This window comes from Mus caroli, unplaced genomic scaffold, assembly GCF_978045245.1.
Source record: "Mus caroli unplaced genomic scaffold, Mus_caroli_1 scaffold_3, whole genome shotgun sequence".
NCBI classification, from domain to species: domain Eukaryota; kingdom Metazoa; phylum Chordata; class Mammalia; order Rodentia; family Muridae; genus Mus; species Mus caroli.
This window is the reverse complement of record NW_028227258.1, coordinates 153,812,684-153,838,931: the sequence shown is the minus strand read 5'-3', so window position 1 is coordinate 153,838,931 and position 26,248 is coordinate 153,812,684. Positions and strand designations below refer to the sequence as shown.

At 37.9% G+C, this 26,248-nt stretch overlaps 1 protein-coding gene across 4 annotated transcripts in view; it reads left to right on the top strand.

Annotated features, from left to right (window-relative positions):
• LOC115030595 (uncharacterized) overlaps positions 1–23,839 on the top strand; it is a 74,902-nt gene extending 51,063 nt beyond the window's left edge. For 3 of the 4 annotated variants that reach the window (XR_015046795.1, XR_015046794.1, XR_003836178.2), the window contains 2 exons: positions 6,875–7,050; positions 7,626–10,456. The gene's annotated coding sequence lies outside the window, so the exon portion shown is untranslated. Of the gene's footprint in view, positions 1–6,874; positions 7,051–7,625; positions 10,457–21,048 lie in introns of those variants that run through there. The other variant, XR_003836179.2, reaches the window with a different exon arrangement.
• The last annotated feature ends 2,409 nt before the right edge of the window (positions 23,840–26,248 follow it).

The window sequence follows — 26,248 nt, the reverse complement described above, 5'->3', positions numbered from 1 at the left end:
TGTGTTTTTGATTATAGACTTTTATGTTGACAATATTTTCCCTTAAGTTTTCTTAAGGCATTAACTGTAGTTTTCTCGTGCACAGTCAATATTATAGAGATGTCCATTTCACAGCAGGATTTGAAGGAGGAAGAACAAGAGAACACAGGGCATAGTGAAACTGAGGCTCAGGGTATATCTTATATGTCTTACTGGACAAAGGAATGCAAAACACAAGTCTAAGTTTAACTTGGTGGAGAATAAACTCAGACTAGGAGTAAGGAAGTATATACAATTTCCATGACTGTTCACGCTGAAGGATGTTTTGTTATTCTTATTTCCGAAGAAACTGAGATATAGAGATGGCAAATGATACATTAAAGGTTGTTGACTAAAGACAAGGCTGCCTACCTCCCTGTGTGAATTCAGGCTGTGCTCTAAACTCCTACCTACACGTTCCCAGTGAGCATGCTGGTCAGGTAGAAGGAGAAGAAGAAGAAAGGGGAAAAAGTAGCAACAGGGGCTTGAAGCAACTATATAAGGAGAAAGGGGAGGGGCTGGGGTGGAAGAAGGAGAGAGAGAATCAAAGAAAGAAAAATTATTCTGCAAAGTTGATACTGATAGTCTCTCTGTAAAATCAGACAAGAGTGACATGTAGCCTGTCGATATTTGAAAGAGAGAAGATATGCTGTCAAAGATGCTTGGCTTATAGGAGGCTGCAGCTATGAGAACCCATCTCATCACAGTTACTGGAAGACATCAACAGTATAGAATAGAATAGAATAGAATAGAATAGAATAGAATAGAATAGAATAGAATAGAATAGAATAGAACAGAACAGAACAGAACAGAACAGAACAGAACAGAACAGAATAGAATAGAATAGAATAGAATAGAATAGAATGAAAGAAGTTACTACTCAAGTGAAGACCATCTTGATGGTTTGTTGTAAAGCTGGAGAAAGTGCTTTTGCAAATTGTAGAAACTATAAAATTAACTTTTAAAATTTGTAATTGGTGAATTAAGTTGGGTTATATAGGGAAGTTGCTGTGGGCATATATCATGGTCAGTCCCAGGAAGAGTGGCTTCATATCACTTCAAATTTCCTAACAAAGTAGGAAATCCCAGCAGAGAGTGACATCAGAAAGATGGGGATGTGTCAGAGGTAGCAGGAGAGAGAGGGGGAGGAAGGAGGGAGGGAAGAAGGGAGAGAGGGAGGGAGGGAGGGAGAGAGAGAGAGAGAGGAGAGAGAGAGAGAGAGAGAGAGAGAGAGAGAGAGAGAGAGAGAGAGAGAGAGAGAGAGAGAGAGAGAGAGAGAGAGAGAGAGAGGGGAGAGAGAGAGAGAGAGAGAGAGAGAGAGAGAGAGAGAGAGAGAGAGAGAGAGAGAGAGAGAGAGAGAGAGAGAGGCAGTTCTGAGAACTGCCATCCAGGATCATGGGTGAACTGATCATCATGCACAAGGAATGCTGAGTGGGTATAAAGGCGTCTTTCTAGCAATGTCACCTCCAACCTACTCATCCCTCTAGGGCTAGTGAAAAACACACTAATTCTGAGGTCCTGACTGCCTGCTCCCTGCCTCTGCTTCTGAAGCCTCCAGCAGTTACTACCCCTTTCACCAGTTAAACTCCCCTGATTATACTTTGGTTTGTTCTGCACTCTTTTTCTATAAATGTTTGCACTTCATAAATTTGTTCATCATTGCATCAATAATTAATAGTGATGGTGAAGCCATATTCAGCAAAGCTCAAATTTGTTTAATTTGTGTAAGCAAAGCTAAACTTTGTTTAAAAACAAATCTACTTGTTTCTGAACCAAATTTGTAGATTAGGGTTATAGAAAAATGATTATAAATTAGTGTAACTTTTTCATTGATGAAATAATGTCTCAACTATGAAACCTTTTATTCAGAAATGTTTTATGAAGGAATAAGAGTGTGGGTGTTTATGGACATGATGTGAAAGTCCCTTTTGTAGTTTCTGTTCGTATATGGACAGAAAGAAAAACCAAAGATTGGAGCGGGGGTTGGGGGAGGGTGCGATTCTTCCATTTTAAAGTCTATCAACTTAGCAAACATACTGTGTATTTGTGCCAGGACATTCTGGGTCACATAAGAATGATGCACACAAGAATTTTCCGGCCAAGGTAGATGGAGTCTGGTTATGTCCACTGGCGTATATATGTCCAGGTTTAGAGTATTACAATGAGTTAGAAGAATGCTTTATTTCAATGCCCTAAATAAAAATAATTTTGATTTCTTTTATACCATTTTGGTCAAGTTTTGCTTTAGGCTTATGCTAACTTTATGAGATATCTTCCCCCTTTTCTCTCTGCCCAATGACTTGAGCTCTCCTTTGTAGTCTGCACTTTCCTCTGACATTGTAGTGTTAAATGATGGCTTTGCCTAGGCTTTCTTTTATTGTTAATTTGCTGTGCAATGGTTTGATTCTTGAAACACGTATCTGAAAAGATTTTCAAATGTATAAACAGAGAAAAAGAAGATAACTTATGTCAAGACATTAACTCATAGAGAACTTGAAGAAGAAAGGAATTCCCTAAGTAATAGTTTTTATCTCATAGATTTATAATTCTCTCAACGCTGTGGCTTTTATTTAATTTTTTTCTTCCATTCCTTGAAGAACATACTTTTTCATAGAATATGCTGTCTGATTTGTATGTTGTGATTTCTTCCAAACTTTAATGAACTTCTATTCCTCTTAGAATAAAGACAGTGAAACAACCCATTTTATTCCTTTAGTAGGATAAATAGGTTGTCTATGGTTCTCTTTTTGGTTTCTTGGTTTGATTGCAGTCCTCAAAGTTAAATATAAAATCAGTTATGCTGTACCTGGGGGATGTATGGAAGGGATGTGGCCATGACAATCTCTATTTTTGCCTCTTTCTGCCCGGTATGTGATTGTGAGATAGAAAATGTAGGATATTTAAGTTTTAATGTATTGTGTGAGTTCTAGAATGAGTAAGTTGGCAGGCTATGCAGTGATTGTTTGTCCTGGATTGATCCTAGATTATTCGCCTATGTAAACTAGTGAGGTAAAAACCCAAGCAGAACAAATGCCCCGAGACTAGGGACTAGATGCTATTCATGTGGTGACCTGAGTTTTCTCCTTCTGCAAGTTGCACAATCGAGTTGTATATGTTTATGAAATTTTCTCACCCTAGACCATGATAATACCTTTGCCACTATCAAGTCGGAGAATATCTTTAAAGAAACATGGATCTATGTGTGTTGACACAAACTCCTAATCCTGTGTGGACACAATCCTGGGACAAGCTGGACTACACAGAGATCCCTAATTTTATCCACAAAATGAAACCTTGTCTCAGAAGAGAAAGGGAGAGAGAAAAAGAGGAAGAGAGACAAAAGAGGGAGGAAGAGAGAGACACAGAGAGAAGAGGAACACAAAAGGAGGAAAGGAAGGAGGAAGGAAAGAAGGGGTGAGACCTAGAGTGAAACCTATCAATCTAATTTATAGTATTAAAATGTATTAACAATGATATTAAAAAGAGTAGGTCTATTGAACAGACACTGATGACAATGCTCAAGAGTGCAAAGGAGAGGCTGTCCAGATTTTCAGTTTACATAGCCTGGGGCAGAGATAGTCCATGGCAAAGATCCATCTTTCTCAAGGTTGCCATTCTACCCGGTTCCCTAGTGACCCACCTGTTTTGAGACTTGAAAGACCTTGCTTCTCTTCATTGGTACCTAGATATTTTCAGAGAAGGAGATTGTGTATCTCTTAATACTTCTTTCACAATGTCTCTACTTACTATAATTGATAACTCATGCCAAAATTTGTAATCTATTGTTGGCAGCACTTACTAGTTTTAGAACTAGACAGCATTTCTGTCTCCATTGCAATCCTTCTGGATTTTTATCTATGATACATGTCTCAGTTTCTGAGAAGACACAATAGATGGTTTTCACAAGAAGTCCCTGATTTTTTCTCTTTCACATAACTTCAATGAGCAAAACATCTGTGGGCACTTTATGTCTGAATGACAATATGACTCTCTTCTCATGAGGAATTTCCCATGAGAAGTAAGTGCCCCAGACCATATTCATGTCAAGATTATTTACTCAAGTATATTCAGCACCATTCTCTCACAATAGAGTATTACATTTTTACAAGACAGTCATAATGTGCAACATATCAGCAGCCATTTTGAATCCAGCATGTTTAGTGTTATCTATAAAGTATTACAGGTGAAAAATAAGTTGTTAGATAGAACAGACTCTGGGTGACACTGATGTCACAGCATCATTTTACTTCTGTAGATAAAACAGATAAAAGGAATGAATAGGCCTTCTGCACATAAGCTAACCTTGCAAAGCTAGTCATGAAAGCAATCCCTCCCTTCCAGCTCATTTGCTCTCTTTTCCTTAGCAAACACTTCTACCTTGAATGCAATATTGAAGAATTTGCTTGATTCATCACTTCCCATATGTGAGGATCAGCAAATGGAAATAACACATTTAACTAGTAGTTTAGAGGGAATAGTAATATAATAGCATGGATACACTAAGGTGCTTGGAGTGCTGGCACCAGCCTTTAATCCCAGAACTTGGAAAGCAGAAGCAGACAGATCTCTGAGTTTGATGCCAGCTTGGTGTACACAGTGTTCCAGGCTAGTCAGGTCTACATAGTGAGACTATGTCTCATAACAAAACAAAACAGCAAAAAAAAAAATGCATTTAAGGTATCATGTTAAAGTGTCATACATTGTCATACAATGGAATTGGTAGATCAGCAGTTTTGAAGGATAATCTTGTCACCCATGGACACACTGAGAAATATGGTATTATATTTCCTAATATTTAAAATTTGAACTTTTACAAAGGTTTATTATTGTTATTGATGAGTGTGTATGTGTGCATTCACACATGTGAGTGCTTATGTGAACCACAAGCATGCATATTGCCAAAGAAGCCAGAATAGGGTATCAGATTCCATGGCCTCTGCAGGAGCTGAAGTTTTGAATGACCTCTTATAGTTCTCAGCATTTAAACATTAACTACTAATTCAATAGTGTTGAGAGGAGAACTCTTAACGAGGTGATCAGGCCATGAGACTCTGTACTCATGAACAGATTCATTTCATCATTACAAGAGGAGGTTTGTCATCATGAGGCCAGGTTCTCTAGAACAGAGTATAGTCAGATCTTTTGGTTACTGGAAAGTACACTCTTTGGCTGTATTCAATTATGTCCATCACAGAATGGGGGAAGAGGGGATAAAATGATGGCATTAGCCAGAGGACCAGGGTGTCTTCTGCTAGACAGTGTCTTGTAGTCATGACAGGGAAACTGTACCCATGGACTCTCAACAACATGGCCACCTGAGCAAGATCAGCATAATGGCTGTACTGGTCTACAATGTCAACATGCTCAGGTAAAATTTCACAATTTTCCATCATACCTAGATGGGGAAATACAATCAATGGCTTCATCTAAGACAAGGAAAATCAGTCTTTTCCATGGATGGGTTTCCTGATAACCTATCCAATTTCAAGTGGTCAGCCATAGGTGCAAGTGCATAATCAGCTCATTAGTATCTCTTTGTGTGTATGTGTGTATGCATGTACATGTGTATGTGTGTGCTTCTGTATGTATGTATGTATGTAATAATAATAATTATAGAGAAAATGTCATAAGTTTGAAATGTTAAAGGATACATGGGAGGAATTTATGGTGGAGGGGTTGAAATGATATGTGAAATGATTAACAAAATAATTTTTTAAAAATAGAAAAGGTCTATATTTACATAATGTCATTTTAAAGAAAATTCTGGCAATGTCTTAGACAAAGAGGACAGCCATAGGGAAAGACTAAATTTCCTTAGAAATTATGTAATGTTGAGAGAAATATGAACAATGACACCTATTCTAATGTCATCATCCAGAAATGGGGAGCAGGTATTGGAAATTTCTGTAAAAGCCACTGTCTTTATAAAGTAGCATAGAACTTGGCTGAATCATTCCCATGTGTGAAGGCTTTGTGGAAGGAAGTGCTTAAGACCTGGAACAATTAGTGGAAGAGATTTCTAAGCAGAATAGTAAAAAAAACCATGGCCTTCTTGTAAGTGATTTAAACTGAGAGAGAAGAAAATAACTTAGGTATTTTATAATTATATAATTTATAATTATATAATTTATAATTAAAAGGAAACAAGGATGAAGGGTGATGTTGTATGCAGTTCAGAGATCTTCAAGGCTGCCTTAAACTGTCAGAGCCCCAATGATCTAGAAGGGCAAAATTACTCTGGAATACATGCCTCAGTGCAGTCTGTAGACTTGTTCTCTGGTGTCATGGCCTCAGGACTCTGCTATCTACAGTCTTCCACAGTTCTTGGCTATCTTAGCTGTACCTCAATAAGCCTTAGGGTCATCTTGAGTAATGGGTCTAGAGGACACTTTTAGTGCTAAAACCTGAAAGGGATCCAGTGGTGCCGATTTAGCAAGCATGCAGGACAGTAGCCCTGAGGGGAATGACTTCTGGCACCTACATCTAGAAGGAATTCAACAACAGTCTGGAGACTCAGGCACAGACTTGTTGCAGGAGAAGGCATAGAGCTCATGATTTATAGGATATTTTTCTCACATTTGGTTTCAATGGTTTTGTTTTATGCTTTGTTTTGTATTTGTGGAATAGACTTGGAGTTATATCCTTGAGCATACACATTTCACCTAGGGCTTTGGAGTTGAGCCTGATGAGATTGTGCTAAAGCATGAGTCAGAATCAGGTGTAGAGACACTGACATTGCTGTCAATACTGACTCAGTAGAAGACCAACACAGGGCAATAGAAATAACTGACATATTATAGCTTATTCCTTGTTCTGAAGTTACGAATACCAAGTAATACTATCCATGCCCCTCCAGGTGGGTCCTTGATGGTCCTGGAGAGACAAGCCTTGGGGTAGGACTCCTTTGTAAGGTCTGGATATATAATGGAAGAGACTGACAAGCTACATGTGTTCTCTGGAGTCAGACACATGGAACTGGAATCCAGAAAGCCTTCAAGTTCTAGTGGACAACCACTAATTCTGTAAAACTAGGTAAGATAGAGGATAGGAATCAGCCTCTTATTTTTTTTTTAAATTGCAAATGATCATGACCTGTATAAAGAGAAGGCAATCTAGAGCTTGGGCTAGTGGTATATCCTCCCTGGCATCATTACATGAATACATGATGCTAGCATACAGTAATCCTGGCAGGGCCCTAAAGAAAACAAGACCAGATTCAGTTAAATACAGATGTTTCACTTGATTACATGAATCTCTCCACAGCTCATATTGGGGTAGAGAAAAATATGGCAGAAATACACCCTTTGGCTTATACTCTCATCACAGACTAAAACCAACGAAATTAATCACTAGAGTCTTAGGTGGCCAGGCTGATATTTGGTACCCTTATCTCTTGATACATTTTTTTTGCCACCATTACTCCTGCTCCATTAATCTGGGTATTAAAGAATGAGAGGAATGGTGATGTCTCCTCCACTGCAAAGCTGGGCAACAAAGGCAGGGTAGGGTTGGGGACATGAGAGGAAAAAAAGATGTTTGGAGAGAAGTCAATCCACAGATGTCTGTGAGAGTATGTGTGTATGTTCATGCCTGTGTGTGTTTGCCAGGAACCGGAGTACTAAGTACTTGTGAGCCTCCTGAGTGAGTAATGGCAACCAGACCCAGGTCCCCTGTATGAAGAACAAGTGCTCTTAACCACGAAGACATCTCTCCAGCTTGGGTAATGGCAACCAGGCCCAGGTCTTCTGCACGAAGAGCAAGTACTCTTAACCACTGAGACATCTCTCCAGCTTGGGTATATTTTATGCTTCTTAGATGAATAGTATATGCAGACAGAATAGATATCTAGTTACAGGTATCAATAGGTCATTATACACACATGAAAGAATGTACAATTGTATAATTGGAATATATATATATATATATATACACTAATAATTGATATATGTACATGCTGTATAAATGTCATAACATCTGTATCGATGCATGCACATTTATAGTGCATATATTAGAAAAAATACAGAAAACTGAGATACAAAGTGAATAAATAAATAAATTAATGGATAAAAAAATGAAAGCACACAGAGGTACTCCTGTCTTTTAAGAGATCCATTCATAGATATTGTATTATGAAGTTTTACCCCAAATATGCTCTGCTAAATATCAATCCCTGAGTATTATTGGCAGAGAGAACAAGAAATATGAATTTTATTGTGAAATGTGCTTGTGACTATGTAAAACAGACTTACTCTGGTTGCTTTCCCTTCACTTCCCTTTTTGTTTTTCCTTCTCATCTTCCACCCATGTCTAATCTAAATCATGTCTTAAAGCTGATCAGAGACTGCATTTTCCTCTCTTGGGAAATGGCTCTAAAGTTGCCTTGTGGAAACATATAGGAGGTCAAAAATACGAAGATAACTTCTTGGAGGGTTCATTCATGTTATCTGATGGCTGCCTCCTTAAAGCTTGACAACTTTCAGTATCTCACCCCAGATTATGTAATAAATAGACAATAAATACTTGTGAAGGCTTTTATCACACCACTCACTTAATAGCTAGGGGATCATTCTAAAGAAAAAGGAAGCCAGTTTACATGACTTGGTTATTGGGTCAAGCTCCACTTTTCTGTTTGTCTTTAAAATAGCCCTGGCTATGAATACATAAGCAGACACCTTTGTATAAATATACATGATGGTAGAATTCAGGATAATTGTATTTTCTTTTCACAATATGGTAATTTCTGAGAATACTCAAATTCTGAAAGTTTATCCTACAAATCTATTAGTTTGAATCTAGTTTCTAGTTAGAAATTTAGTTTAGTTTGCTTAAGAAAGAAAATGTTCCCTTTTGAAAGATTATAGTTATTAATGTATAGCAATAAAAATTGATTTCGATGAAGAACAGAGGAAATACATGTGTTCATCTTCTTTATGGTGTCCCTGAGTTAATCTAGTGAATGAACAGGATCTTTGAAGCATTTGGTGAGTGCTGGGAAGAAGTACTAGACTCCATAATGGTGAAGAATTTCTGAAAATGAGATCCACTGTCTTAGAAAATCTGCTTTGAGGACACTGCCTTTTCTAGAATACCCCAAAGGGAGACAACTGTGCAGATAGAAGCCTAGGAAAGAAATCAGAAAGCATAGATGGGAGGATCAGCAACAGAATACAAGAGATGGAAGAGAGAATTTCAGGTGCAGAAGATTCCACAGATAACATGGGCACAACAATCAAAGAAAATGCAAAATACAAAAAGGTCCTAACCAAAACCATCCATTCTCCTGCCACAAAATAAACAAAACAACAAATGCACTAAATAAAGATAGAATATTAAAAGCAGTAAGGGAAAAAGGTCAAGTAACATATAAAGGCAAGCCTATTAGAATTACACCAGACTTCTCACCAGAGACACTGAAAGCCAGAAGAGTCTGGACAGATGTTATACAAACCCTAAGAGAATACAAATGACAGCCAAGGTACTATACCCAGCAAAACTCTCAATTACCATACATGGAACAACCAAAGTATTCCATGACAAAACCAAATTCATATAATAACTTTCCATGAATCCAACCCTTCAAAGGGTAATAAAGGGAAAACACCAACACAAGAATGATGTCCTAGAAAAAGAAAGAAAGTAATCCTTCAACAAAACTAAAAGAAGACAGCCACAGAACAGAATCCCAACTCTAACAACAAAAAATAACAGGAAGCAACAATTACTTTTCCTTAATATCTATGGACTCAATTTCCCGATAAAAAGACATAGACTAATAGACTGGCTACAAAAAAAGGACCCAATATTTTGCTGCTTACAGGAAACCCATCTCATGGAAAAAGACAGACACTACCTCAGGATGAAAGGCTGGAAAACAATTTTCCAAGCAAATGGTCTAAAGAAACAAGCTCGAGTAGCTATTCTAATATCTAATAAAATCAACTTCCAACCCAAAGTTATCAAAAAAGACAAGGAGGGACACTTCATACTCATCAAAGGTAAAATCTTCCAAGAGGAACTCTCAATTCTGAATATCTATGCTCCAAATGCAAGGGCAGTCACATTCATTAAAGACTCTTTAGTAAAGCTCAAAGCACACATTGCACCTCACACAATAATAGTGGGAGACTTCAAAACACCACTTTCATCAAGGGACAGATCGTGGAAACAGAAACTGAACAGGGACATAGTGAAACTAACAGAAGTGATGAAACAAATGGACTTAACAGATATCTACAGAACATTTTATCCTAAAACAAAAGGATATACCTTCTTCTCAGCACCTCGTGGTACCTTCTCCAAAACTGACCATATAATTGGTCACAAAACAGGCCTCAACAGATACAAAAATATTGAATTGTCCCAAGCATCCTATCAGACCACAATGGACTAAGGGTGATCTTCAATAACAACATAAATAATAGAAATCCAACATTCACGTGAAAACTAAACAACACTCTTCTCAATGATACCTTTGTCAAGGAAGGAATAAAGAAAGAAATTAAAGACTTTTTAGAGTTTAATGAAAATGAAGCCACAACATACCCAAACTTATGGTACACAATGAAAGCATTTCTAAGAGGAAAACTCATAGCTCTGAGTGCCTCCAAAAAGAAACTAGAGAGAGCACACACTAGCAGCTTGACAACACACCTAAAAGCTCTAGAACAAAAGGAAGCAAATTCAGCCAAAAGGAGTAGACAGCAGGAAATAATGAAATTCGGGAGGGAAATAAACCAAGTGGAAACAAGAAGAACTATTCAAAGAATCAAGCAAACAAGATGCTGGTTCTTTGAGAAAATCAACAAGATAGATAAACCCTTAGCCATACTCACTATAGGGCACAGGGACAACATCCTAATTAACAAACTCAGAAATGAAAGGGGAGACATAGCAACAGATCCTGAAGAAATCCAAAAGACAATCAGATCCTTCTACAAAAGGCTATACTCAACAAAACTGGAAAACCTGGATGAAATGGACAAACTTCTAGACAGATACCAGGTACCAAAGTTAAATCAGGATCAGGTCAAAGATCTAAAGAGTCCTAAATCCCCTAAAGAAATAGAAGCAGTCATTAATAGTCTCCCAACCAAAAAAAAAAAAAAAAAAAAAGCCCAAGACCAGACGGGTTTAGTGCAGAGTTCTATCAGATCTTCAAAGATCTAATTCCAGTTCTGCCCAAACTATTCCACAAAATAGAAGCAGAAGGAACCCTACCCAATTCATTCTATGAAGCCACAATTACACTGATGCCTAACCCACATAAAGATCCAACAAAGATACAGAACTTCAGACCAATTTCCCCTATGAATATCAATGCAAAATTACTCAATAAAATTCTCGCTAACCGAATCGAAGGACACATTAAAACAATCATCCATCCTAACCAAATAGGTTTTATTCCAGGAATTCAGGGATGGTTTAATATATGGAAATCCATCAACGTAATCCATTGTATAAATAAACTCAAAGACAGAAACCACATGATCATCTCCTTAGACCTGGAGAAAGCATTTGACATATCCAACACCCATTTATGATAAAAGTCTTGGAAAGATCAGGAATTCAAGGCCAATACCTAAACATGATAAAAGAAATTTACAGCAAACCAATAGCCAACATCAAAGTAAATGGTGGGAAGCTGGAAGCAATCCCACTAAAATCAGGGACTAGACAAGGCTGCCCACTTTCTCCTTACCTATTCAACATTGTACTTGAAGTCCTAGCCAGAGCAATTTAACAACAAAAGGAGATCAAGGAGATACAAATTGGAAAGGAAGAAGTCAAAATATCACTTTTTGCAGATGGTATGATGGTATATATATATGTGACCCAAAAATTCCACCAGAGAACTCTTAAACCTGATAAACAGCTTCAGTGAAGTAGCTGGATATAAATTTTTTAAATATTTATTATTACATATTTTCCTCAATTACATTTCCAATGCTATCCCAAAAGTCCCCCATGCCCCCCCCCCACTTCTGTACCCACCCATTCCCACTTTTTGGCCCTGGCGTTCCCCTGTACTTGGGCATATAAAGTTTGCGTGTCCAATGGGCCTCTCTTTCCAGTGATGGCCGACTAGGCCATCTTTTGATACATATGCAGCTAGAGCCAAGAGCTCCGGGGTACTGGTTAGTCATAATGTTGTTGCACCTACAGGGTTGCAGATCTCTTTAGCTCCTTGGATTCTTTCTCTAGCTCCTCCAATGGGGGCCCTGTGATCCATCCAATATCTGACTGTGAGCATCTTAACTCAAACAAATCAATGGCCTTTCTCTACACAAAGGATAAACAGGCTGATAAAGAAATGAGGGAAACAACACCCTTCTCAATAGTCACAAATATTATAAAATACCTTGGCATGACTCTAAGAAAGTGAAAGATCTGTAAGATAAGAACTTCAAGTCTCTGAAGAAAGAAATTAAAGAAGATCTCAGAAGATGGAAAGATCTCCCATGCTCATGGATTGGCAGGATCAATATAGTAAAAATGGCTATCTTGCCAAAAGCAATCTACAGGTTCAATGCAATCCCCATCAAAATTCCAACAAAATTCTTCAACAAATTAGAAAGACCAATCTGCAAATTCATCTGGAATAACAAAAAAAACCTAGGATAGCAAAAAATATTCTCAATGATAAAAGAACCTCTGGTGGAATCACCATGCCTGACCGAAAGCTGTACTACAGAGCAATTGTGATAAAAACTGCATGGTACTGGTATAGTGACAAACAAGTAGACCAATTGAAAAGAATTGAGGACTCAGAAATGAACCCACACACCTATGATCACTTGATCTTTGACAAGGGAGCTAAAACCATCCAATGGAAAAAAAGACAGCATTTTCAACAAATGGTGCTGGTACAACTGGAGGTTATCATGTAGAAGAATGCAAATTGATACATTCCTATCTCCTTGTACTAAGGTTAAATCTAAGTAGATCAAGGAACTCCACTTAAAACCAGAGGCAGTGAAACTTATAGAGGAGAAAGCGGGGAAAAGCCTCGAAGATATGGGCACAGGGGAAAAATTCCTGAATAGACCAGCAATGGCTTGTGCTGTAAGATGGAGAATTGACAAATGGGACCTCATAATATTGCAAAGATTATGTAAGGCAAAAGATATTCTCAACAAGACAAAAAGACCACCAACAGATTGGGACAGGATCTTTACCTATCCTAAATCACATTGGGGACTAATAGCCAATATATATATATATATATATATATATATATATATATATATATATAAAGAACTCAAGAATGTGGACTCCAGAAAATCAAATAACCCCATTAAAAAATGGGGCTCAGAGCTAAACAAAGAATTCTAACCTTAGGAATACCAAATGGCTGAGAAGCATATGAAAAACTGTTCAGCATCCTTAAACATCAGGGAAATGCAAATCAAAACAACCCTGAGATTCCACCTCACACCAGTAACAATGGCTAAGTTCAAAAATTCAGGTGACAGCAGCTGGTGAGGATGTGGAGAAAGAGCAACACTCCTCCATTGTTGGTGGGATTGCAAGCTTGTACAACCACTCTGGAAATCAGTCTGGTGGTTCCTCAAAAAATTGGACATAATACTACCAGAGAATCCTGCAATACCTATCCTGGGCATATATCCAGAATATGTTCTAACTGGTAAGAAAGACACATGCTCCTCTATTTTCATAGCAGCCTTTTTTATAATAGCCAGAAGATGGAAAGAACCCAGGTGCCCCTCAACAGAGGAATGGATACAGTAAATGGTACATTTACACAATGGAGTACTACTCAGCTATTAAAAAGAATGAATTTATGAAATTTCTAGGCAAATGGATGGACCTGGAGGGCATCATCCTGAGTGAGGTAACCCAATCACAAAAGAACTCATATGATATGTACTCCCTGATAATTGGATATTAGCCCCGAAACTTAGAATACCCAAGATATAAGATACAATTTGTGAAACACATGAAACTCAAGAAGAACGAAGACCAAAGTGTGGACACTGTGACCCTTCTTAGAATTGGGAACAAAACACCCATGGAAGGAGTTACAGAGACAACGTTTGGAGCTGAGACAAAAGGATGGACCATCTAGAGACTGCCATATCCGGGGATCCATCCCACAATCAGCCTACAAACAGTGACATCATTGCATACCCTAGCAAGATTTTGCTTAAGGACCCTGATTTAGCTGTCTCTTGTGAGACTATGCCGGGGCCTAGCAAACACAGAAGTTGATGCTCACAGTCAGCTATTGGAATGATTATAGGACCCCCAAAGGAGGAGCTAGAGAAAGTACCCAAGTAGCTAAAGGGATCTGCAACCCTGTAGGTGGAACAACAATATGAACTAACCAGTACCCCCGGAGCTCATGTCTCTAGCTGTATATATAACAGAAGATGGCCTAGTCGGCTATCAATGGAAGGAGAAACCCATTGGTCATGCAAACTTTATATGCCTCAGTACAGGGGAACTCTAGGTCCAAGAAGTGGGAGTTGGTGGGTAGGGGAGTGGGGGGGGGGGCAGAGTGTATGGGGGACTTTTCGGATAGCATTGGAGATGTAAAGGAGGAAAATACCTAATATTTTTTTTAAAGTATGGCTTTGGTTTATTCTCAGAACTTTCTCCTTACCACAGCAATGTGATGGACTATTTCTTTTCCTTTCTTTTTTTTCTTTATTTTTTCACTTTCTTATTAGATATTTTCTTCATTTACATTTCAAATGAAATCCCCAAAGCAACCTTACCCTCCCTCCACCTTGCTCCCCAACCCACCCACACCTGCTTCCTGGCCCTGTCATTCCCCTGTACTGGGGCATATGATCTTCCCAAGACCAAGGGCCTCTCCTCTCACGGAGGCCAAGTAGGCCATCCTCTGCTACATATGCAACTAGAGGCACAGCTCTTGGGGGATACTAGTTGGATCATACTGTTGTTCCTCCTATAGGGTTGCAGAACCCTTTAGCTACTTGGCTGTTTTCTAGCTCCTTCATTAGGGGCCCTGTTTTCCATCCAATAGATGACTATGAGCATCCACATCTGTATTTGCCAGGCACTGGCATAGCCTCACAAGAGACAGCTATATCAGGGTCCTGTCAACAAAATCTTGCTGGCATAAGCAGAGAAGTAGTGTCTGGTTTTGGTGGTTGTATATGGGATGGATCCCCTGGGTGGCATAGTTTTTGGATGGTCCTTCCTTCCCTCTCAGCTCTAAACTTTGTCTGTGTACCTCCTTCCATGGGTATTTTGTTCCCCATTCTAAGAAGGAGCAAAGTAGCCACACTTTGGTCTTCACTATTCTTGAGTTTCATGTGTTTTGCAAATTGTATCTTGGATATTCTAAGTTTCTGGGCTAATAACCGCTTATCAGTGAGTGAATGTCATGTGTGTTCTTTTGTGATTGGGTTACTTCACTCAGGATGATAACCTCCAGATGCATCCATTTGCCTAAGAATTTCATGAATTCATTGTTTTTAATTGCTGAGAAGTACTCCATTGTGTAAATGTACCACATTTTCTGTATCCATTCCTTTGTTGAGGGACATCTGGGTTGTTTCCAGATTCTGCCTATTATAAATAAGGCTGCAATGAACATAGTGGAGCATGTGTCCTAATTATAAGTTGGAATATCTTCTGTGTATCTGTCCAGGAGAGGAATTGCTGGATCTTCCGGTATTAATATGTCCAATTTTCTGAGGAACCACCAGACTCATTTTCAGAGTGATTGTACCAGCTTGCAATCCCAGCAACAATGGAGGAGTGTTCCTCTTTCTCCACATCCTTGCCAGCATCTGCTGTCCCATGAATTTTTGATCTTAGCCATTCTGACTGGTGTGAGGTTGTTTTGATTTGCATTTCCCTGATGATTAGTGATGTTGAACATTTTTTCAGGTGCTTCTCAGCCATTTGGTATTCCTCAGGTGAGAATTCTTTGTTTAGCTCTGCACCCCGTTTTTTTAATGGGGTTATTTGATTTTCTGGAGTCCATCTTCTTGAATTCTTTATATATATTGGATATTAGTCCCCTATCTGATTTAGGATTGAGAAAGATACTTTCTCAATCTGTTGGTGGCCTTTTTTTCTTATTGACAGTGTCTTTTGCCTTACAGAAGCTTTGCACTTTTATGAGGTCCCATTTATCAATTATCGATCTTTCAGCACAAACCATTGCTATCTGTTCAGAAATTTTTCCCCTGTGCCCACATCTTGGAGGACTTTCCCTACTTTCTCCTCTATAAGTTTCAGTGTCTCTGGTTTTATGTGGAGTTCCTTGATCCACTTAGATTTGACCTTAATACAAGTAGATAAAAATGTATCAATTTACATTATTCTACATGATAACCACCAGCTATGCCAGCACCATTTGTTAAAAATGCTGTCCTTTTCCACTGGAAGGTTTTAGCTCCCTTGTCAAAGAACAAGTGACATAGGTGTGTTGGTTCATTTCTGGGTCTTTAATTCTATTCCATTGATCTACCTGTCTGTCATTGTACCGGTACCATGCAGTTTTTAAGCACAATTACTGTATAGTACAGCTTTAGGTCAGGCATGGTTATTTCACCAGTGGGTCTTTTATCATTGAGTAGAGTTTTTGCTATCCTAGGTTTTTTGTTATTCCAGTTGAATTTGCAAATTGCCCTTTGTAATTCATTGAAGAGTTGAGTTGGAATTTTGATGGGGATTGCATTGAATCTGTAGATTGCTTTTGGCAAGGTAGACATTTTTACTATATTAATCCTGCCAATCCATGAGCATGGGAGATCTTTCCATCTTCTGAGATATTCTTTGATTTCTTTCTACAGAGAGTAGAAGTTCTTATGATAAAGATCTTTCACTTCCTTAGTTAGAGTCACGCCAAGGTATTTTATATTGTTTGTGACTATTGTGAAGGGTGCTGTTTCCCTAATTTCTTTCTCAGGCTGTTTATCCTTTGTCTAGAGAAAGGCCACAGATTTGTTTGAATTAATTTTATACCCAGCTACTGCACTGAAGCTGTTTATCAGGTTTAGGAGTTCTCTGGTGGAATTTTTAGGATCACTTATATATACTATCATATCATCTGCAAGTAGTGATATTTTGACTTCTTCCTTTCCAATTTGTATTCCCTTGATCTCCTTCTTGTTGTCTAATTGCTCTGGCTAGGACTTCAAGAACTATATAGAAAAGGTAGAGAGAAAGTGGGCAGCCTTGTCTAGTAACTGATTTTAGTGGGATTGCTTCCCGCTTCCCACCATTTACTTTGATGTTGGCCATTGGTTTGCTGTATATTGCTTTTATCATGTTTAGGTATTGGCCTTGAATTCCTGATCTTTCCAAGACTTTTATCATGAATGGGTGTTGGATTTTTTCAAGTGCTTTTTCAGCATCTAAGGAGATGATCATGTGTTTTTTTCTTTGTTTCTTTATATAGTGGACTACGTTGATGGATTTCTATATATTAAACCATCCCTGCATCCCTGGAATGGCCTACTCGATCACGATGCATGATGGTTTTGATGTGTTCTTGGATTCAGTTAGTGAGAATATTATTGAGTATTTTTGCATCGATATTCATAAGCGAAATTGGTCTGAAGTTCTCTTTCTTTATGGGTCTTTATGTGGTTCAGGTATCAGAGTAATTGTGGCTTCATAGAATGAATTGGGCAGAGTACCTTCTGTTTCTATTTCATGTAATTGTTTGAGGAGAATTGGAATTAGGTCTTCTTTGAAGGTCTGATACAATTCTGTCCATAACCCATCATGTCCTGCGCTTTTTTTGGTTGGAAGACTATTAATGACTGCTTCTGTTTCTTTAGGGTATATGGGACTGTTTGGGTCATTATTCTGATCCTGATTTAACTTTTGTACCTGGTATCTGTCTAGTAATTTCTCCATTTCATTCAGTTTTTCCAGTTTTGTTGAGTATAGCCTTTTGTAGTAGGATCTGATGATGCTTTGGATTTCCTCAGGTTCTGTTTTTGTTTCCCTTTTCATTGTTGATTTTGTTAATTAGGATACTGTCCCTGTGCCCTCTAGTTAGTCTGTCTAAGGGTTTATCTATCATGTTGATTTTCTCACAGAACCAGCTCCTGGTTTGGTTGATTCTTTGAATAGTTCTTTTTGTTTCCACTTGGTTTATTTCAGCCCTGAGTTTGATTATTTCCTGCTGTCTGCTCTTCTTTGGTGAATTTGCTTCCTTTTGTAATAGAGTTTTTAGGTGTGCTGCCAAGCTGCTTGTATATACTCTTTCTAGGTTTTTGTTGGTTTGTTTGTTTGTTTGTTTGTTTTTGTAGCACTCAGAGCTATGAGTTTTCTTCTTAAGACTGCTTTCATTACTTCCCATAAGTTTAGGTATGTTGTGTCTTCATTTTCATTAAACTCCAAAAAGTCTTTAATTTCTTTCTTTCTTCCTTTCTTGACCAAGTTATCATTGAGTAGATTATTGTTCAGCTTCCACATGTATGTTGGCCTTCTATTATTTATGTTGTTATTGAAAATCAGCCTTAGTCCCTGGTTATCTGATAGGATGAATTGGATAATTTCAATATATTTGTACCTGTTGAGGCTTTTTTATTTTATTTTATTTTATTTTATTTTATTTTATTTTTACCAATTATATGTTCAATTTGGGAGAAGGTGCCATGAGGTGCTGAGAAGAAGGTATATCCTTTTGTCTTGGATAAAATGTTCTGTAGATATCTGTTAAATCCATTTGTTTCATAACTTCTGTTAGGTTCACTGTGTCTCTGTTTAGTTTATGTTTCCAGGATCTGTCCATTGGTGAGAGTGGGGTGTTGAAGTCTCCCACTCTTATTGTGTGAGGTGCAACGTGAGCTTTGAGCTTTACTATAGTTACTTTTATAAATGTGGATGCCCTTGTATTTGGAGCATAGACATTAAGAATTGAGAGTTCATCTTGGAAGATTTTACCTTTTATGAGTATGAAGTACCCCTCCTTGTCTTCTTTATAAGTTTGGGTGGGAAGTCAATTTTATTCGATATTGGAATGGCTATTCCAGCTTATTTCTTCGTACCATTTGCTTGGAAAATTGTTTTCCAGCCTTTTTGTCTGAGGTTGTGTCTATCTTTTTCCTTGAGGTGGGTTTCCTATAAGCAGCACTAAGTTGGGTCCTGTTTATATATTATATATGTGTTTGTTGAAGGATTACTTTCTTGCTTTTTCTAGGGCATGGTTTCTGTCCTTGTATTGGTTATTTTCTGTTATTATCCTTTGAAGGGCTGGATTCGTGGAAAGATAATGTGTGAATTTGGTTTTGTCATGGAATACTTTGGTTTCTCCATATATGGTAATTGAGAGTTTGGCCGGGTATAGTAGCCTGGGCTAACATTTGTGTTCTCTTAGTGTCTGTATAACATTTGTCCAGGATCTTCTGGCTTTCATAGTCTCTGGTGAAAAGTCTGGTGTAATTCTGATAGGCCTGCCTTTATATGTTACTTGACCTTTTTCCCTTACTGCTTTTAATATTCTATCTTTGTTTAGTGCATTTGTTGTTCTGATTATTATGTGGAGTAATTTCTTTTCTGGTCCAGTCTATTTGGAGTTCTGGAGGCTTCTTATATGTTCATGGGCATCTCTTTCTTTAGGTTTGGGAAGTTTTCTTCTATTATTTTGTTGAAGATATTTACTGGCTCCTTTTTTTTTTTTAAATCTTCATTCTCATCTACTCCTATTATCTGTAGGTTTGGTCTTCTCATTGTGTCCTGGATTTCCTGGATGTTTTGACTTAGGATCTTTTTGCATTTTGCATTTTCTTTGATTGATATGTCGTTCTGCACCTGAGATTCTCTCTTCCATCTCTTGTATTCTGTTGCTGATGCTCGCATCTATGGTTCTAGATTTCTTTCCTAGGGTTTCTATCTCCAGCGTTGCCTCACTTTGGGTTTTCTTTATTGTGTCTACTTCCCTTTTTAGGTCTAATATGGTTTTGTTCATTTCCATCACCTGTTTGGTTGTGTTTTCCTGTTTTTCTTTAAGGATTTATAACTCTTTAGAAGTGTTCTCCTGTATTTCTTTAAGTGAGTTATTAAAGTCCTTCTTGATGTCTTCTACCATCACCATGAGATATGCTTTTAAACCCAGGTCTAGGTTTTTGGGTGTGTTGGGTTGCCCAGGACTGGGTGAGTTGGGAGTTCTGCATTCTGATGATGGTGAGTGGTCTTGGTTTCTGTTAGTAAGATTCTTACATTTGCCTTTCGCCATCTGGTATTCTCTGGAGTTAGTTGTTATAGTTGTCTCTGGTTAGAGATTGTTCCTCTCATGATTCTGTTAGCCTCTATCAGCAGACCTGGGAGACTAGCTCTCTCCTGAGTTTCAGTGGTGAAAGCACTCTCTGCAGGCAAGCTCTCCTCTTGCAGAGAAGGTACACAGTTCAAACCTGCCTCCTGGCAGAAGTTGTGTTCCACTCACCAGAGGAATGTTCGTATGGAGAGTCCTCTAGGGACCTTGGGGGTGTCTGCTGACTCTGCTCCCAAGCTTACCCAGTGCTGGAGCTGACCGGAAGGGACTTGTGTCCCTGGTTAGGCTGGGTTTTCTGCTTCCCTAATAAATGCTGTCTCAGGTCCCTCTCGATTGCATTGGAATAGAAGTTGTGTTCCACTCACCAGAGGTCCTAAGACCCCCATGGAGAGTCCTCTGGGGACCTTGGAGGTGTCTGCCGACTCCGTGCCCAAGGTGACCTGGTGCTGGCGCAGACTGGAAGCCAAAGCCATACTTTTATGAGAATGAGTTTTTGTTAATTTTAAAAGAAACATGTATATATAAATATTCCCATTAAAGAAACCCTCATGGGATGATTTCTCTTTAAATAAAGTCTATCATTGTTCCACAGTAACAGAAGACGTGATATAAATAACAAACACACTGTACAACATATTCATTACAGTCATGTAAAATGTCAGTCTCTTCATTGTTCTTGAGGCCACAGGTTTTGTCTTGTTTGTGAGCCTCAGAATGGTTTTCTCAATTTTTTTTCTAGAATTTTGTCCATTTTAAAAGTGTTTTGCTTTAACTAATTTATCTTCCTTTTTTTTCCTTTTCAGGTTGTTTTCGGTCACCTCCTCTGTTTATGGTAATATTGAGACAGAGTTGAACAGGTTCCATCATGTCTGTCTCTCTATGGTCACCACAGTTGTCCTCATTGCTATCACCTCCTGAAAAAGAAAATAGAGTAGGGGGATTCATTTCAATTGTCTTTATTATATTTAAAACTGTGTATGGCTAATGCAAAATTACATTTTATTCAACCACCATAGGGAGCCTCCAAATCTATGGATTTCCCCCCAAAAAATAGTACTGAAGTGATGAGTTTACAAGTTTTATGTTTCACAATTTAAGACCCAGGGCATACCATTTCACGCTGTTGGGTTTCACCACAGGTTTCACACAGAAAGTCCCTGACATCTTTTCCTGTTATACATGTCACATCATTTTGGTTAACAGTTTTTAGATAGTAAACTATTTTTGCATAGTTTTGATTGTTTTGTAGTTTGAATATTTATAATATTTCAGATACATAATTTAATTTTTGATACTCACCAATCTCTTGCTTCAAGAGAATTTTCATCCCATTCACCTTAGGTCCTAGCTTTAATTTTTCTGGAATATTTTTAGTCTACAAATTGATGATTCTTATTCATATTATTTTGCAACCCCAAATTGAGAGCTTACCAAATCTGTTCATTACGTATTAATTTACTTTTATACACTGCTTATCTGGCCAGTTCTTATCTTCAAATATTTAAGTGGAGTCCTGGGATTCTAGAATTATGAGTCTTTTTCATAGTTGGTGATGTCAGCCTAATACATGTATGACAAATAGGGTCAACATGATATTTTCAGGTCGTTTCTTTCCATCATATAAAATTTCATTTTCTCCCATAGAGAATCAAGTGTTTGAAAAACTTTCCAAAAATATTATGTGCACATGATATGTGGAAGGAAATTATCCAATGCTTTCCTGAAGGCAGAGCTGGCTGTAACCCATAATTGAGAGTGCTAGACCTCCCAAAACCATTCTTCTTCAGTTAGTTATCATGTCCTTGTAGTTTCTGGGGTCTCTCTCTGCCCCATCTCCATCCCTCCTCATATAGACTTATGCATGCATCATGAAACTGTCACCACAGTCGTTAAGGTCGCAAATATGTCCACTATCTCCAAGAACTTCCTTTCATCTCCTATCTCTTGTTATAAGACCACTTACCTTAGTAGTCCAACACTAGGGAGCGGCAGCTTTAAGTGTCCCAAAGTTTTTTTCTTTGCACAGTAATGTCATCAATCTTGTTTTGTGGCTGTGAAAATTGTTGTGTACAGAGGTTAAACAAATTACCCAAGGTCACAAAGCAGATGAGTGAGATCTGGGAACAGATCCAACTCCAAACTGCAGGGTTGACATATTATCTTCCATTGCTTCCCACAGCTGCTGGCAGGCCACTCTCTCCCCCTGCATTAAGTAAAAGCCAGCTATTTTAACTTGCGTTCCTGAGTTGAAGTCAATGGAGTTTAACTGTAATTGCTAGAATGTTATCTCGGTTGAAAAAAATATATAAATAATGAATAGAGGTGAAATAGATCCATCCCAAGTCAGTATTAGTGACATCATCCTTCTTCTCTAACCGCTTACTCTCCTGAAACTGCTTACAAATGTGCAATACTTTCACCATGTTTGCATGAAGACAGCACCTGACTATCAACATTTTAGACCAAGTATTCCTTTGATATTTGCATAGCTGAATAATAATTACAAAGAGCTTGATATGTGGGTAAATAAAGGCTATTTTCAAGTAAAGAAAAAATATGAAGTACATAAACTTGCTGTTTTGAATTTTTCTGTAAAAGCACAGATGTTCTCCAACAAATCTATATAATGACTCAGTCAATGTTAGTCTTCTAGAAGCCAAAAGAGTTCATTTACCTTCCAGCTTAGGGACCTAAGAAATCATAATGTCCTGTCAGCCACAAACAGAGTCAGTAGGCCTCCTACTTCATGGAGATTGGTCCCTGGGCCAGTTGTTTCTGTTTTTTTCATCACAGACACCTGTGAGCATACAAGTCAGGCCCTTCAGTGTGTAGTTTCTTTGAATCTCATCATCTCATGTGGTTCCTGCATTACCTGACCATACCTTCAGACACAGCTGAAGGCCTAGTTTTGTGTGTGTGTGTGTGTGTGTGTGTGTGTGTGTGTGTGTGTGTGTGCGTGCCCTCAGATTCATGCTCTGTTCTAATGCAGACACTTGAATGCTGCCTCCTCAGCCTGCCACAGGAGGTAGCCCTTGACTAATAAAGAAACAGTCCTAAGGAAATACAGTTAAAAGATCGTTACAACATTTAAAGGGTTTCTCCACAGAACAAATTTTCTGATATTAGAAAAGGCTTGCCCACACTCCTTACATTCATATGATTTTTACCCCGGTAGGAATAGCCCTATCAAACAAGGGGGGACTCATGCTTGAAGGACTTATCCATGCACCTTGCATTCAAAGGATCTTTTCATTTTATGAACAACTTTATTGTTATTAATTTTGTTGCAAAGAGGAAAAGTGTTTTCACAGTCTTTACATCCAAATTTACACTGTGTCAGCTATAACATTATTGATAAAATTAAGATTGGTCATTTGGGTAAAATGATGTGTGCCAGAGCTCTATTAAAAGGTCTAGTTTGTTGTAGATGTGTATCTATGTGGAGAAACTATTACTTCCAAACATGGATATGTGTAGTTTAATCTTGGTTAAATATAAATATAAATATATATTTATAAATATAAATAAAAATTGAAATAGACTTTAAATGGTCTATAGTCATCTTGTGTCTTGTGACTTGAATACCATAATTCAAGGTCTGTGGTGTAACTGAAGTAGTACTCAGTACAAAACTCACCTTCTTTCTTGACTTATATCTTCTTTTCAGCATGTGAACTGTGTAATTGGGAACAGCTTCATTAAAGATGATACCACGTTGAAAAACAAAACCAAAAAAAAATTAATGAAACAAAACAACAACATCAAAAACCAAAACTATAAGTACAACAACAAAAAGACATTACAACAGACTTCCAACCCCATTGTACTTCTAATAGTGCATTACACCAGTATGGTTTATTTTACTTACTGAAAAATAAACAACTCTCATTAATTCTGAGGATCTATGAGATCAGACAGCAATTAAGCTCATGTTTACAAGTATTTTGTAGAAATCAACCTCTTGATGTTTATATCTTTATACTTTTATTTCAAATTTAAAACTATGAATATGTTTCACACAAGTGCCCCAGGTTTGCCCCAATCTCACAAATAAATAATGTGTTTTGTAGAAAAATCTGTCCCAGTGGAGAAAACGCTTCAAGCATTAATTTTGACTTGACTTGGAGTTGGTGGTTTTCATCTTTTGTGATACGTTTTTTTAAAGCCTGAGAAAAAGAGCATTAAGCATAGTTCTCTTAATGAGATGAGCCACATGCAAAATTTAGAACTCTCAAGGCTGTGAGGCACATGAAGAAGCATGCCTCCTGGTGCCTGCTGAGCATAGGCTAGCCTGTGCTCTCCCAATTCCATTTTTAGCAAAATAGAACCAACCTATACCCTGTACTCATCTGCTACAAGTTAACATTTAACTCCTTTACTTACCAAACTACATTAGATGTGCTCCTTAGTTTTTTGTGACTCAGAAAAACTTACTGAAAATGGAAGTACAATTTGCAATGAGGTAAATATGGATACTATTTTTGGTTCTGCATATTTAAAATAGCATGTACCACAAGATTTATTTAAACCAAACACTTTTGTGGCATATTTTTCCACTAAAGTTCAACATTTCCATGGTAATGATTGAGATTTTCCCTCACTAATCTAGAATTCTTCCTAGGAAGCCCATTTGTCCCATGCATTAATAAAGTGATCTTTTGTGAGACTATGCCAGGGCCTAGGAAACACAGAAGTGGATGCTCACAGTCAGCTATTGGATGGATCACAGGGCCCCCAATGGAGGAGCTAGAGAAAGTACCCAAGGAGCTGGGGGGATCTGCAACCCTATAGGTAGAGCAACAATATGAACTAACCAGTAACCCCTGGAGCTCCTGTCTCTAGCTGCATATGTATCAGAAGATGGCCTAGTCGGCCATCAGTGGAAAGAGAGGCCCATTGGTCTTGCAAACTTTATATGCCTCAATACAGGGGAACACCAGGGCCAAGAAGTGGGAGTGCATGGGTGAGGGAGTGGGGGAGGGAGGGTGTGGGGGACTTTGGGGATAGCATTGGAAATGTAAATGAAATAAATACCTAATAAAATAAATAAATAAATACATAAATAAATAAATAAATAAAGTGAATCTCAGTTTTTCTTATCTATTGAAAGGTGACCATGGAGCTTAAGTTCTGTTATGAATGAGGTGAAGCAGGACATGCAGAATGCTTAGAAAAGGCTCTTGGCTGCAAATAATCACTAGAAGAATTGTTAGTGATAAGGGACTATGTCCAAATATTTACATAAGAAAAACAAACTATTTTGAAATTTGAGTGGCTAAATAAGTAAATTACAGAAACAAAGCAATTTGAGGGCCAAATGTTAATCAGAAATTTTCAATCCAGAGTCTTGAAAACAACTTTATCCTTCCTGAATTTTATAGGCATATCATGGATTAGAATAAAAATCAGTATTTTAAGAATAAATTCATTAGGGAATCTTGTAGAAACTCTGCTAACCCTTACAGAATTGAATAAAAGACAAATCACATGCTTGGGTTTCTCTTGAACATGCTGAAGTTAATGCCTAATGGCAAGGAAGTTATTTAGCATCTCAACAAGGCAAAGAACATCAGTCATTACAGAACTCAGAATGAGGACCTTGTGTTGAGAGGCAAGTTGTATAAGTAAAGTCAGTGTCAAAACAGATAAGTCAAGTAGTATTTAAAAAGAAGCCCACACTATATAACATAGAATAGAGACTATCTTAATTTTAAGCAATGGAGATCTTTCTATCAGATAACTTAAATGAGCTCAAAAATCCCCCATTTGGGCCATGAAGATTGCTTACTGGGTAAAGACACTTGCTGTCATGCTTGATGAACTGAGTTCTATGCACAGGAAGAAGGAAAGAAGCAACTCCTTCAAGTTGTCCTCTGACCTTTGCATATGTAGTGCAACATATGACCCTACACCCCAAATGAATAAATGGAAATAATAATAATAAATATAGAACTTCACAAATAACTTTCTTTTAGTTTCAAAGTCCATTTCTTGGGAAAAGTT